We start from the raw sequence: 15,837 nt of genomic DNA, 5'->3' as shown, positions 1-15,837 counted from the left end.
ACTTGGGGACAATCATTCTTATAGTGTCCTGGCTTTTTGCACTCATAGCAAATAACTTGGTCCTTCTTGGGTTCAAGTTTATTTTTTGTGTCATTCTTAAACTTGTTTCTTTTAATGATTTTTTTAAATTTTCTTGTTAGAAGTGCCAAGTCATCGTCACAGTCCTCATCACTTGAGTTTTCTTTCAAGTGGTCTTCTAAAGTTCTAAGTGCCATATCCTTCCTGTTCTTTGGAAGGATGTCATCTTGCTCTTCAAGAGCTTTGCAAGTCATTTCGTAGGTCATTAATGACCCAATTAGTTCTTCAAGAGGAAAGTTGTTTAGATCTTTTGCATCTTGAATAGCAGTGACTTTAGGATCCCAACTCCTGGGAAGGGATCTTAGAATCTTATTTACGAGCTCAAAATCCGAAAAACTTTTTCCGAGTCCTTTTAGACCGTTAACGACATCCGTGAAACGGGTGAACATGTCGCCAATAGTCTTGCTCGGTTTCATCCGAAAAAGTTCGAAAGAGTGTAACAAAAGATTGATTTTTGACTCTTTCACTCTACTTGTGCCTTCATGAGTCACTTCGAGTATGTGCCAAATATCAAATGCAGTTTCACAAATCAAAACACGATTAAACTCATTTTTATCAAGTGCACAAAATAAGGCATTCATAGCCTTTGCATTAAGAGCGAAAGCCTTCTTCTCCAAATCATTCCAATCAATCATTGGAAGAGAAGACTTCGAAAAACCATTTTCGACAAGATTCCAAAGTTCAAAATCCATAGAAATAAGAAAGATCCTCATTCGGGTCTTCCAATAGGTGTAGTCCGTCCCATTGAACATGGGTGGAGGTGTAATAGAATGGCCCTCTTGGTTTCCGGCGTAAGCCATCTCTTTTGGGTTTTAATCCGTTTGAGAGTTAACCGAGCTCTGATACCAATTGTTAGGATCAAGAGCACTAAGAGGGGGGGGGGGTGAATTAGTGCAGCGGAAATCTTTCAACTATTAAAATCGAAAGCTGCGTTCGTTCGATAAAAACAATTTCGATGTAAAAGTCGATTCTAAGATTACTTTAACTTAAGATTAAGCGAGATGACGTTAAAGTAAATTTACGAAGGCAGTTTGCAGTTTATGATGAAAATCAGAATGCAAGCGCAAACTGAAATGCGACGTTCGTACGATAAAACCGGTTTACGTCTAAATGCTGATTTTGAAGATACTGAACTTTGAGATACGTTTTATAAATGCGCAGAAGGCAGTTTGCAGTTATGATTGAAATCAAAACGTAAACGTAAACTGAAATGTAATGATCGTATGAAAAAGCCGATTTACGTCTAAACGCAGATTCGGAAAGCTCTGAACTTAGAAACTCATTCGTAAAAGCGCAGAAGGCAGTAGCTATTTAGGAGGTTTGCAATAAAGATAAAATGCTCAAAGGAAATGCAAACCGAGATTTAGAGTGGTTCGGTCAATCTTGACCTACTCCACTTTTGGCTTCCTCCACCGACGAGGTCACCGACGTCAACTAGAGGCCTTCCTTCAATAGGCAAAGGCCAACCACCCTTTTACAGTTTTACTCCTTTTGACGGGCTTAGGAGACAACCCTTACAGAAATTTTCTCTCCTCTCTTTACAACTCAAGACTTTGAAGAACAGAGGGAGGAGAACTTTTGGCCTTTACAACAATTTTGAGCTCTAAGAATCACATAAAAAGATCAAGATTTCGAGTGTAAGTTGTGCTCTTTCAGTGCTGAATGGGTGGGGTATTTATAGGCCCCAACCCAGTTCAAATTTGGAGCTCAAAACTGTCAATTCCCGGAATTCCAGGATCAGGCGGTTGCACCTCCTGACTGGGGCGGTTGCACCGCCTGGCAGAGCTCGAAGACTGAGCCTCTGGGCGGTGCCACCTCTGTCAGGGGCGGTTGCACCTCTCTGCCAGAGCTCGAAGACCGAGCTCAGGCGGTTGCACCTCCTGACTGGGGTGGTTGCACCGCCTAACAGAGCTCGAAGACTGAGCTCAGGCGGTGCCACCTCCTGTTAGGAGAGGTTGCACCGCCCAGTCTCGCTTGGAGACTGAGCCCAGGCGGTGCCACCTCCTGGCTGGGGCGGTTGCACCGTCCAGTCTTGCTGGGAGACTTAGCCCAGGCGGTGCTACCTCCTGGCTTGGGCGGTTGCACCTCCCACAGCAATCAGGGTCCGAATGGGTTGATCCATTCGACCCAATTTGGGTTTTGCAGGGGCCCAATTGCCCCAAGATTAAGCTAATGGGATCACCTCCCATTTCCAACTTAATCACCATGCTAACTACGATAATTCTTAAGACAATTTCTACAGCTTGCTCCGGTGCGTCAATCGCTTCTTCCGGCGAGCTTCCGGTGAACTTCCGTCGATCATCCGTTGAACCCTCGGTGATGCTCCTACGGACTTCCGGCAAACTCCTGGACTTGCGACGATCCACTTGGCGAGTTCCAACGAGCTTCTTTGGCAAGCTTATGGACTTCTCGGATTTGTTCCCGCAGAACCTTCGACGACTGTCCGAACTTCCGTTGAACTCTCGAACTCCCAACGTGATCATTGTCTTGACTTCGGTGCAACTCCTGCTGCATGTCTTACTTTCATCGTAGTTAATCCTGCACACTTATCTCAACACATAGATTAGACAAACAAATGACAATTGACTTCATCATCAAAACCCGAGATTCAACATCCTTTCCCCTCTTTACTCTTCCAAAGCTTCCCCACCTCCATTTCTCCCCTCATAGCATACCAAATACTCCTTATTTTGAAGCAAAAGATCAACAATCTTTCCCCCTCTTGAAGATCTCACTAAGGTATTCTCTAATAAGCCCTTAAATTCTGTTTTTGATTCATTTACTCTTGCTCATTATTATCCTCCTAAACAACAGTAGTTATGGGATCTAGAAGATCCTCAAGGGACAAAGGGAAGAGGAGATTAGTGGAAGATTTTGATCTTACCTTTTTCGATTCAAAATATCATACTGAAAAGTTTTCCACTTTCGAACTTAGGAGTGTCAATAAGGGAAAACATGTTGATTTAAATGAACTAAGAGACTTAGAGACAATCCAATGGTTTACAAACTTAGATCTACTCCCTATTTTACAAATTAATGAACCCATCTATCCAAGACTTGTTAGATTGTTTTACAACAACATACAATTAGATGAAGAAGAAAGAATGTCTACCTATCTCTTAGGACAACACATCTCCATTACGGATAAATTCATTTGTGACATGATAGACATTCCCATAAAAAGTAGAGGACTTTACTTTAGAGGATCATGGGATGATGAAACTGTTGAGACAACATATGTTGAAACCTTAGGAACTATTTTCGCCAATCCCAACTTAACATTTGTTCTTAAAAGTTGTGAACATCTACTACCACTAAACACTAAGGTACTTCATCATATCCTAACTAGCATCATTCTCCCTAAACAATACCATCATGATGAAGTAAGCCAATTAGAATTAGGAACTATGTATTTGATCATGAAAGGACATGACATCTGTCTTGGTTATCTTATCCAGCAAAACATGTTAGAACTAAGAAAGACATGATGCTTTCATATGGTGGTATAATCACTAGAATACTGAAAGCCTACGATATTCTAATACCACCGGAAGAAGAAGTAATAAAAGTAGATAGGTTTAGCATAATAAATAAAAATCTACTTCACCGATTAAGATGTGTTTATAGAAATGGTAACTGGGTTAGAATGCCTAGAAGAACCGATCCCCCTTAACCTGAACCAGAACCGGAAACACCAGTCTTTAGGGGTACTCAATCTCCTCCGATCTGTCCCTTTGAGGAAACACATTCATTTGAGCCAGCTCATACATCATCTGTTGAAGATATTAGGACTCGGATGGACCGATTTGAACAAAGATAAGAACGGCTTGAACATCGACAAGATCAAATCCTATCGGAGTTGCAGCAAATTCATCAACAATTTGACTCTTTATTTAGGCATTTTAATTTTTCACCTCCTGAATGAGCTTGTATGTGTATTGTAAACTCTTTATGTTACTCACTATGATCACAATACCTTGTGCCTTGATCCTTGATCTGGTTACCTGATGTATTTATTTATGAGCAGAGTTACAAACATTACTCATTGTTTAATCTCGTTACTCATCGAAACTAAATGTTTTTTTTTTAAAACCTTGTGTCTTGATTTCCATGATAAATATGATTTGTGAAAATGATATACCAATGCAATTGATGCGTCATGTTATATTAAACATCAACTAGCTGATATTTTTACAAAACCTCTAAGTGAAGAACAATTTGATTTCATAAGAAGAGAATTAGGAATGTTGATGTGTCCGAGTACAATTATCGTTCGGACTTAATTGAATGATCAAATCACTTGATTGCCAAAATAACATGTTGGAAATTTTGTGTTGAATACAAAAATTTCCATAACAATAAGCATGTTTTGTCTTCATGATTGTATTTGAAAATCTGTAGCATAGTCTTGTCCGAATGCATGAAAGTGTTCATTTCATGTTTGGATTTGCTTAACAATTGATATCCTAAAAATCGGATTTCCTCATACACTTATATGTGAAAAATATTTTTCTGAAATGGATTTGATGAAATAATTCCTGCTTATGAATTCCATCTTGAAATATGAATGATAGTTTTTTTTACTTGCAAAGATTTGCTTCACATACATATCTTGATACCTGAAGTATGATTTAATCTCTCATTGGTTTTAACTTCACTCAATGTAAACTCACAAATAGCTGGTATCACAAATGGCCTTCCTCCTTCCTGCAAAAAAGATTATAACAAATAAAGGAAGAAGTATTCAAAGTGATCTGCATATCATGCTTGTATAATTGATTTCCTATCACTTACTATAGGAAAATAACATGAACCGAATAAAGGCATGAACAATTATCATACTTATGCTTAAAATTTGCTTATATTGTTCTCCTGGTATCACAATTACCATGCTTTTTGTTGATGACAAAGGGGGAGAAATATACGAGTATTAATGCCATTCTCGCATCACCAAGAGATGCTATGATTGCTATAATTTGCATTATGCCTTGTTTGTATCAGGTCAAGATATCAAACAAAAAACTTGCATCGTAATTTTACGTATTGATATCTTACCATGTGATGAAATGCAATAATTGCTAAAACATTTGAAATGTGTGCATCATGTAATGATATCAAAATCTTACTTCGTAGATTTACATGTTGATATCTTACAATATGATAAATTGCTACTATTACCATCATTCAAACTTGTAATGTAAAATTTGAAAATGAATGTCAAGCCTTGACATCATCTTCAGAGAGATACATCATGATGGGAATTATGATGGGAGTATTGATAAGATTAAATGATTTTAACTTATCAATATGTCTCCTGAATTCAAAGGTTTTGAATTCAAGAAAGACTTATCTCAAGTATGGCATATAGACAGGGGGAGTTAAGGTTAAGTCCATTATCAATTGATTGTCATCATCAAAAAGGGGGAGATTGTTGAATCTCGGATTTTGATGATGAAGTCAATTGTCATTTGTTATCTAATCCATATATTGAGACAAGTGTGCAGGATTAACTACGATAAAAGTAAGACATGCAACAAGAGTTGCGTCGGAGTCAAGACAATGATCACGTTGGGAGTTCGAGAGTTCGACGGAAGTTCGGACAGTCGTCGGAGGTTCTACAGGAATAAATCCGAGAAGTCCATAAGCTTGCCAAAGAAGCTTGTCGGAAATCGCCAAGTAGATCATCGCAAGTCCAGGAGTTTGCCGGAAGTCCGTAGGAGCATCACCGAGGGTTCATCGGATGATCGACGGAAGTTCACCGGAAGCTCGCCGGAAGAAGCGATTGACGCACCGGAGCAAGTTGCAGTAAATGTCTTAGGGAATATCGTAGTTAGCACAATGATTAAGTTGCAAATGGGAGGTGATCCCATTAACTTAATCTTGGGGCAATTGGGCCCCTGATAAACCCAAATTGGGCCGAATGGATCAACCCATTCAGACCCTGATTTCTGCCAAGCGGTTGAACCGCCCAAGGCAGGAGGTTGCACCGCCTGGGCTCAATCTCCGAGCGAGACTGGGAGGTGCAACCACTCCAGCCAGGTGGTGGCACCGCCTGGGCTCAGTCTCCGAGCGAGACTAGGCGGTGCAACCTCCCCTAATAGGAGGTGGCACCGCCTGGGCTCGGTCTTCGAGCACTGGCTGAGTGGTGCAACCGCCTTAGTCAGGAGGTGGCACCGCCTGAGCTCGGTCTTCGAGCTCTGGCAGGAGGTGCAACCGCCCTTGACAGGAGGTGGCACCGCCCAGAGGCTCAGTCTTCGAGCTCTACTAGGTGGTGCAACCTCTCCAGTCAGGAGGTTGCACCGCCTGATCCCGGAATTGACAGTTTGAGCTCCAAATTTGAACTGGGTTGGGGCCTATAAATACCCCACCCATTCAGCACTAAAAAAGCACAGAATACACACCGAAATCTTGATCTTGTTCTGTGATTTTTAGAGCTCAAAATTGTTGTAAAGGCCAAAAGTTCTTCTTCCTCTTTTCTTCCAAGTTCTGAGTTGTAAAGAGAGGAGAGAAAATTCTGTAAGGGTTGTCTCCTAAGCCCGTCAAAAGGAGTGATACTGTAAAAGGGTGGTTGGCCTTCGCCTATTAAAGGAAGGCCTCTAGTTGATGTAGGTGACCTCGTCGGTGGAGGAAGCCAAAAGTGGAGTAGGTCAAGATTGACCGAACCACTCTAAATCTCGGTTTGCATTTACTTTGAGCATATTACCTTTACTACAAACCTCCTCTAAAGCTTACTACTTTCTGCGCATATACAATCGGGTTTCAAGCTTTGCACTTTCTTAATCAGCGTTTAGACGTAAATCTGTTTTTTCGTACGATCATCATATTTCAGTTTGCGTTTACGTTTTGATTTCAATCATAACTGCAAACTGCCTTTATATCCTTGCTTAAACTGCATCTCGCCTAATCAAGTGATTTATGAATCAGCATTTAGACGTAAATCAGCTTCTTCGTACGAACGTCATATTTCAATTTGCGCTTATATTCTGGTTTTCATCATAACTGCAAACTGCCTTCATAGATTGATTTTAACGTCATCTCGCTTGATCTTAAGTTTAAGTAATCTTAGGATCGGCTTTCACACCGAAATCATTTTTATCGTTCGAACGTGTTTTATCGTTGAAAGATTTCCGCTGCACTAATTCACCCCCCCCCCCCCTCTTAGTGCTCTTGATCCTAACATGCCCCTCTCAATTAGGACTCTCCTAGCTAGAGTCCTAACATAATGTCCCTCTCAATTAGGACTCTCCTAGCTAGAGTCCTAACGCTTTTACATGAATGTCCCTCTCAATTAGGACTCTCCAAGCTAGAGTCCTAACAGACCCGCCCTCTTCAAATCAGCCTTGTCCTCGAGGCTGATGATTCGTGAATTCTGAGAATTTGATCTTCAAGTCGTCATAGTTCTCCGAAGTGGCATCTTCTATTGGTAGATTCGCCCACTGTATTAGTACTTCATTAGTGGGTCATCGTCGTCGAGTCACGATCCGTCAATCAATAATGGCACTTGGCTGGGTCTGGAGTTTTCTTTGGGTAATCATATTTGGTGGGTGGCTTTGGGCTGTCTCCAAGCACCTATTTAAAACTTCCGTCTAGCTGTTGGTTTGTGGGTGATATATCGTACTCCATTTCAATTTAGTACCCTGCATATGGAATAACCTTGTCCAAAATCTGCTCTTGAAGATGCAAGTAGAATTTGTCACAAGCACAATGCGTGTCCCTTATAGCATAATTCTTTTGAGTCCCGATTGTAATGAGCCACGGAGCTTGGTGCTTCCTCTAATTTTTTTTTTGATCTTACTAGTCTCCGAATCTTCCTACCATTCCATCTTAATATCCTCAAGGAAGTCGCCATTTTTGCTACTTGGGAGAAGATATCTTCTGCTCCAAGAGATATTTTAGGCTTTTATGGTCGGTCTTGATTTGAAAGTATCGCCTGATCAAGTACGATCTCCACCTCGTTGTTGCGTGCATAATGGCGAGCATCTCCTTATCATATGTTAACATGTTTTGATAGGGGGGAGACAATGTCTTGCTAATGTATGTGAGTGGTCGACCATCTTGCATGAGAATGTCTCCCATTCTGTCTCCAGATGCATCGGCCTTAATGATGAAGGGTCGATTGAAATATGGTAGCGCTAGCACCGGCGTCGTCGTTATGGCTGCCTTAAGTTTGTCGAAGGCAGTGGAAGCTCTGTCCGACCATTGGAAGACATCTTTTTCCAGTAAGGAAGTGGTGCACTGATCTTTCCATAGTTTTTCACGAACTTACGGTAGTAGCCTATTAAACCCAAAAAGCCATGTAGCAATTTTATGTTCCTCGGGGTAGGCCAGTTTTACATTGCTTCAATTTTGAAGGGGTCCACCATCACACCTTCCTCTGATATGATATGCCCAAGATATTTCACCTTTTGTTGAAGAAAGTAAAAATTCGTAGTGGCCGTTGTGTGTTCGAAAGGCGGTTTTCGGTATGACTTCTTCATACACTCGTATTTGATAATACCCGGATCGAAGGTCCAGCTTTGTGAAGATTTGTGCTCCCTTTCATCTAGCAATTCATCTGCTATTGGAATAAGGTATTTGTTCTTGATGGTTATGCCATTGAGAGCTTGGTAATCAACGCATATTCGCCATGTTCCGTCCTTCTTGTGTACAAGTAGCACCGGTGAAAAGTAGAGGTTGCAACTTGGCCGAATAACTCCTGTTTCAAGCATCTCTTTTAAAATCCTTTCTATTTCATCATTCTGGAGATGTAGATACCGATATGGCTGAGTATTTGCTAGAGATTTGACTGAAAAAATCATTATACAATGATCATGCCGACGAGTAAGAGGTAGGTTGTGCAACTCGTCAAATATATCTGAAAATTCAGCAAGCAAAGGAAATAGGTTTGGATCTTTAAATTCTATTGGCTCTCCTTTAATTTGCTGCTCAAGTTGTACCAAAAAGCCCCTGCATGCTTTATGCAAAACCTTCTCCATTTGTTGTGTGCAAATCATCGTTACGTCGCCCTCACGTTTCCCATGCAGTATCACCTGTTTCTCCTTACTGTAAAATTTTATAAATAGTTATATAAAATTTCAAGAAATATCACCTAATGTCATCAACCATTTAATTCTAAGTATGGCCTTATGATCATCAAGAGGGAGGAGAAAGAAATTTGCAATTATCTCTTGGTCCTGCAACAACAGTTTCACCTACGGGCACCTATGATCACACTTCAAAATCCGCCGTTGGTGACCTTAACGACAAACCTGCTGCAATTCTCAATAGGTAAGTTCATATGGACAGCAACCTTATTGTTTAGGAAGTTATTAGTGCTGCCCGTGTCGATGAGAATAGTGATCGGTTGTTGTTTGAGAAGGCCTCCAACTTTCATCGTTTGTGGGTTTGAGTAGCCAGCTAGTGTATGTACCGTAACTTCGGTCGGTTGTGGCTCTTCTTCTGCATCTTTTTCTTCATGTTCAAGGCTCTCTTCTGAATGTTCAATGACCTCTTCTTCTATCGGTTCAATCATAAGAAGTCCTCCTTTACTACAGCGATGCTCACGGCTCCACGGCTCGTCACGATGCCAACATAACCCCTTCGCATATCGCTCCCGAAGCTCTTCTCTTGTTAACCTCTTTGGTGTAGGGACTTGGTCAATAGTAGGGGGGGTTGAGGGCTTCAATATTACTGGTTGAGGAGCGACCCTAGTCCTCCAAGCTTCATGGTTCAATTGCTCCTCTTGATGTCGTGCGAAAGAGATGGCTGCCATAAGCGTATACGGTTGTCGCGCTTTAACTTCTCCTCGGATCTCCGACTTCAAGCCATCAATGAAGGTCCTCAATAGCTGTTTTTGAGACCAATCATGAGTTTGATTAGATAACCTTTCAAACCTGGTTTGGTACTCCTGAATGGTGGAAGTTTGTCGGATCTTTGCTAGTTGTCTATTAATATTCTCGTAATCGGTTGGTCTGAAGCGGATCAGCAGTCCTTCTTTGAATTGTTGCCATGAAAGGACTCCATAAGTATGTTCAAACCAGTCAAACCACTGTATAGCATCCCCTTCAAGATGTATAGCTGCAATTTTCACCATAGATGCATCCGCGGTTTTGTGGTACTGAAAATATCGCTCCGCGCACGAGATCCAACCAATCGGGTCTCCTTCTTCCCATCTAGGGAAGTCCACTCTCATGCATGGATAGTTGGGTTTAGGCATAGAGCCTCCCCTCCCTTGGAACTCATCTCTTTGAGCCTGGTGCGATTGGGCAAAGCTCTCTCCGTGATATGATTTTTTCGGGCTTAGTGGTCGGCCCAATCTGAGTTCGGTAAAGAGCGTCCGAATCTTATCCTCCATTCGCGCCTCCAAGGCTTCGAATTTAGCATTGATTGCCTCCTTAGATGCCATAGTATATGCCTCTAAATCTATGATGTTAAGATCTCTCTTTTGTTGTCAGGTTAAAGGCATGTATAGTTGAGAGAAGTGATGGTCGAAAGGATTGGTGGATCGATGGATGTAGGCTACGATTTAGGCTTGTTTTGTAGCTGTTTTGGGTGCAGTTTGAGGGTGTGGTTTAGTGGAGTTTTAGGGCAATGGATGAATATTTTGGATCTGTGGTAGATGGTAGCAAAGGTTTAATAGAAATCAGTGGAAGTTGCAGCAAGTATGTGCTGTCTTGTAAGAGTAGAATTGTCGTCGAAGAAAAAACGGTTTCTTGACGTAATTTCCACCAAAAACTTAAGAGAATTGAGGAGGGAATTGATAGCAAAATCACAGTTTATATGACAGCAAGGATATCTAATTTAATCAAGAAAATTTCGGCAGTATAACAGCAAGGAAATTGGTGCAAGTTGCGATTGCAGAATTCTCGTCGAAAAATTTCAGCGGGTTACGACAAAAATTTGCAGCAACATAAAATCGTTTTTAGAGATGAATTTATTAATAGATCAATCTTAGATGGAAGCCAAGATGATCTATGAAGTGTATAAGAAATTTCACTCAAAAAAGATTGCAAATAGATGCGTTAAGGCAACAATATGCGGCTGAAATTTTTTGTAGCACAGATTTTTAAGTATAGCAGATTGGATGTAAAAGATCAGTAGTTTATATTGAGAATTTTTTGATGAAACCAAAGAGAAATCTACTGTTATGAAGTTTCAAAGCTATCATAAAAATTTTGTAGAGATTTGGATAGAAACAATGCAGTATTAAGATCAAACAAATAGTGCTATGTGGCTGAAATTTTACAGTGCAGATTTTCAAGTATAGCAGATTTGATGTAAAAGATCAATGGTTTATATTGAGAATTTTTTGAAAAAACCAAAGGGAAATCTGCTGTTAGGAAGTGTCAAAGATGTCATAAAAATTTCATAAAAATTTGGATAGAAAAAGCATAGTAGCAAGATCAAATAGATGGTACTATGCGGCTGGAATTCTGCGATGTATCTTTCGTCGTAGAGATGAAAACTTTGTGACGAAAGGTTTATGCAGAAATATAGGAACAATTTTTTTTTTGGATTTTCGAATAAGGATAACTAAATTGCAGCAGTAGTAAGGTAGGAAACCAGAACATGTTGCAATTCACGGGGAGATCAAAGGATGATCCGCGGTGGTGGAGATGATGGCGGAATTCGACGACGATCTTTTAAGCAATTGTGGGAATTACTTTGGATGGTTGTGGAGGGTTGATGAATGGCTGTGGAAGGGCAGCGAGACGTCAAGAACGCTGCTCTGATACTAGGTGTTAGAACCCTTGCAGATTCTAAACTTAGGGTTGATCTCTTTAGGGGATCGGCCTCATTGGAACTCTATAGGGGTTCCTCCCTCCAAGTTGCTGCTCAAAGGCTGCAGAAAAGATTCATCTATTGCTTAAGAAAAGAGAAGGAATACATGGCTATTTATAGGGCTTCTAAACCCTAACTCCTAATAGGACTCCTACTTAAGACTCTTACTTCTAACCAACTCCTAATAGGACTCATAGTCAAGACTCCTATTCCCTTACAACTCCTAATTCTTCTCTAAGAAAACACCTCCTACATGAATGCCCCTCTCAATTAGGACTCTCCTAGCTAGAGTCCTAACAGAATGTCCCTCTCAATTAGGACTCTCCTAGCTAGAGTCCTAATAGTTTTACATGAATGTCCCTCTCAATTAAGACTCTCTAAGCTAGAGTCCTAATAGACTCCTACTCAAGACTCTTATTCCTTTACAACTCCTAATTCTTCTCTAAGAAAAAATCTCCTACATGAATGTCCCTCTCAATTAGGACTCTCCTAGCTAGAGTCCTAACAGAATGTCCCTCTCAATTAGGACTCTCTTAGCTAGAGTCCTAACAGAATGTCCCTCTCAATTAGGACTCTCCTAGCTAGAGTCCTAACAGACTCTTCAAATCAGCCTTGTCCTCAAGGCTGGGATTCCATGAACTCAGGGAACCGGGTCTTCAGCTCCTTATATGGTTCCCATGTGGCGTCTTCAAGTGGTAGATTATTCCAATGCACTAGTACTTCAGTAGAGGGATGTCGGCGACGCATCACGATCCTACGATCGAGGATGGCTTGTGGTTGGGCTTGAATAACTCCATCCTCAGTTGTGTTGGGCAGTTGGATCTGGGGTGACTCGTGTTCTCCCAACTTGGACTTTAGGCATGATACATGGAAGACATGGTGAATTTTGGCATCCTCAGGTAATTTAAGTCTGTACGCCATGGCTCCAATACGCTCTATGATCTGATAGGGCCCATAAAAATGTGGGGATAGCTTCATGGAGGCTCGAGTGTTGATAGAGAGTTGCTTGTATGGTTGTAGGCGAAGATAAACCCAATCCCCCACTGAAAATTCTCTTTCACTTCGTCGTGTGTCGGCTTGCTGCTTCATTCTGGCTTGAGCGGTAGAGAGATTATCTTTTAACAGTTGTAAGAGTTTATCCCTATCAATAAATTCCTGGTCAACCTGATCTACCTTGGACGAGCCAATTACATACTTTGGAATCACAGGGGCTAGTCGACCATACAATGCTTCATAAGGGGCACATTTTGTAGATGAATGATATGTAGTAGTATTATACCACCATTCGGCCTAGGGAAGCCATTTCGCCCACTCTTTTGGTCAGTTGCTAGCGAAACACCATAGGTACGTCTCTAAGCACTTATTTACCACCTCTATTTGGCCGTCAGTTTGTGGATGATACGTTGTGCTCATCTTGAGTTTGGTGCCTTGTAACTGAAATAACTCGGTCCAAAATTTACTAGTGAAGATCTTGTCACGATCACTTACGATGGACCTTGGCATCCCATGCAGTTTAACAATACTAGTGAAGATCTTGTCACGATCACTTACTAGTGAAGATCTGGGCAATACTAGCAGCAGTGTAGGGATTTCTCACAGCACAAAAATGAGCATATTTCGTAAGTCGATCAACCACCACGAGAATCGTGCTTTTACCTTTGGAAGATGGCAACCCTTCAATGAAGTCCATGGAGATGTCAGTCCACACTGAGTCTAGTATGGGTAGTGGTTGTAGCTTCCCTGGATTTGTCACAGTTTCACCCTTGTGCTGTTGATATACATCACATTGTGCCACATATTCAGCAATAATTTTTTTCATCTCTCTCCAATAAAAATTCTGCTTCACTCTTTTGTAGGTTCTTAGGAATCCAGAGTGCCCTACTGAAGGTATGGAGTGCATTTCATGCAAGATGATTGCGATGCAAGGGGAGTCAGGTATAAGCACAATGCAACCTTTATAGCATAGATCCCTCGAATCCCAGGTGTAGTGGGCTATTGCACTTGGAACCTCCTCCAATTTTTTTATGATGTTGCTGATCTCTGGATCCTTCTTTCATTCTTCCCTAATGTCCTCGAGGAGACCAGTGGTAGGAAGGGAGATGGCTGAAACCTTAGCTTGTTCAGGTAGCCGTGAGAGTGCATCTACAACAACGTTTTCTTTCCCCTTTTTGTAAATAATTTCATAATCAAATCCAAGAAGTTTGGTTACCCATTTTTACTGCTCAGGGGATGATATCTTTTGCTCCAAAAAGTACTTGAGGCTTTTATGGTCAGTTATAATTTGAAATCGCCAGCCAATCAGGTAGGGTCTCCACCTCGTTACTGCGTGTACAATAACAAGCATCTCCTTATCATATACTGACATGTTTTGATGGGTGGGAGATAATGTCTTGCTAGTGTATACGAGTGGTCGACCATTTTGCATGAGAACGGCTCCAATTCCGACTCCAGATGCGTCGGCCTCAATGATGAAGGGTTTATTGAAATCTGGTAGCGCAAGCACCGGCGTTGTTGTCATGGCTGCTTTAAGTTTGTCGAAGGCAGCAGAGGCTTTGTCCGACCATTAGAAAGCATCTTTTTTCAGTAAAGAAGTGAGTGGTGCACTGATCTTCCCATAGTCCTTAACAAATTTTTGGTAGTAGCCCGTTAGTCCAAGGAACCCCCGCAGTAATTTCACATTTGTAGGTTTCGGCCAGCCTTGCATTGCCTCAATTTTTGTTGGGTCTATCGCCACTCCTTCTTCTGATATTATATGCCCAAGGTACTCTACTTTTTGCTAGAGAAAGCTGCACTTTGGTTGCTTAACAAAAAGAGTATTCTCCCGAAGGATCGTCAAAACAATCCGTAAATGCTGAAAGTGAGTCTCAAGAGAAGGGCTGTAAACGAGAATATCATCGAAAAATACCAGCACAAATTTACGAAGAAAGCTCCGAAATATATCATTCATGAGACTTTGAAAAGTTGAAGGAGCATTAGTGAGTACAAAAGGCATTACCAAGAATTCATAATGGCCATCATGTGTGCAAAATGCAGTTTTTGGAATGTCATCGTCACATACCCGAATTTGGTGGTAACCGGATCGGAGGTCCAACCTCGTGAAGACTCGAGCTCCTTTCAATTCATTAAGAAGTTCATCCACCACTGGTATTGGGTACTTGTCCTTGACGGTGATGCCATTTAAAGCTCGGTAGTCGATGCATATCCGCTAAGTTCCGTCCTTCTTGCGTACAAGTAGCACCGGTGAGGAATAGGGGCTGCAACTTGGCCGAATCACCCCTGTTTCAAGCATCTCCTTTACGATCTTTTCAATTTCAACTTTCTGGAGGTGAGGATATCGGTACGGTCGAGTGTTCGCTGGTGGCTTGCCCGGAAGGATTGGAATTCGATGGTCATGTTGCCAAGAAGAAGGAAGACCGCGCGGTTCAACAAATATGTCGACAAATTCAGTAAGCAATTAGGTAAGATTTTGATCTTCAATTTCTATTTTCTTCTCTTCTGGTTGTGGCTGGAGATGCATCAAAAAGCCACCATTTACCTTGTGCAAAACTTTCTCCATTCGTTGGGTTGAAACAGTGGTAACGTTGCTTCCGCGCTTCCCGTGTAGGATGATATATTTGCCGTTACAGTAGAATTTCATAATTAATTTAGAAAAGTTCCAAGAGACATCACCTAGTGTAGTCAGCCATTCTATACCAAGCACTGCCTCATAGTCATTGATTGGTAGGAGGAAGAAATCGGTGATAATTTCTTGGTCTTGCAGTAATAGTTTCACCTGCGGGCATCTTTGGTCGCACTTTAGGATTCTGCCGTCGGCAACCTTTACATCGAACTTGCTGCAACCTTCAATATGCAGTGTCATCCGAGCAGCAACCTTACTATTCAGGAAGTTATTAGTGCTACCCATGTCGATGAGAACAGTGATCGGCTGTTGTTTGAGAAGGCCTCCAACTTTCATCGTTTGTGGATTTGAGTAGCCGGTTAGTGCATGTACCGTAATGT

The sequence above is a fragment of the Musa acuminata genome, chromosome BXJ3-6, assembly GCF_036884655.1.
Source record: "Musa acuminata AAA Group cultivar baxijiao chromosome BXJ3-6, Cavendish_Baxijiao_AAA, whole genome shotgun sequence".
Taxonomy (NCBI): domain Eukaryota; kingdom Viridiplantae; phylum Streptophyta; class Magnoliopsida; order Zingiberales; family Musaceae; genus Musa; species Musa acuminata.
Note: the sequence above shows the minus strand (reverse complement) of the source record.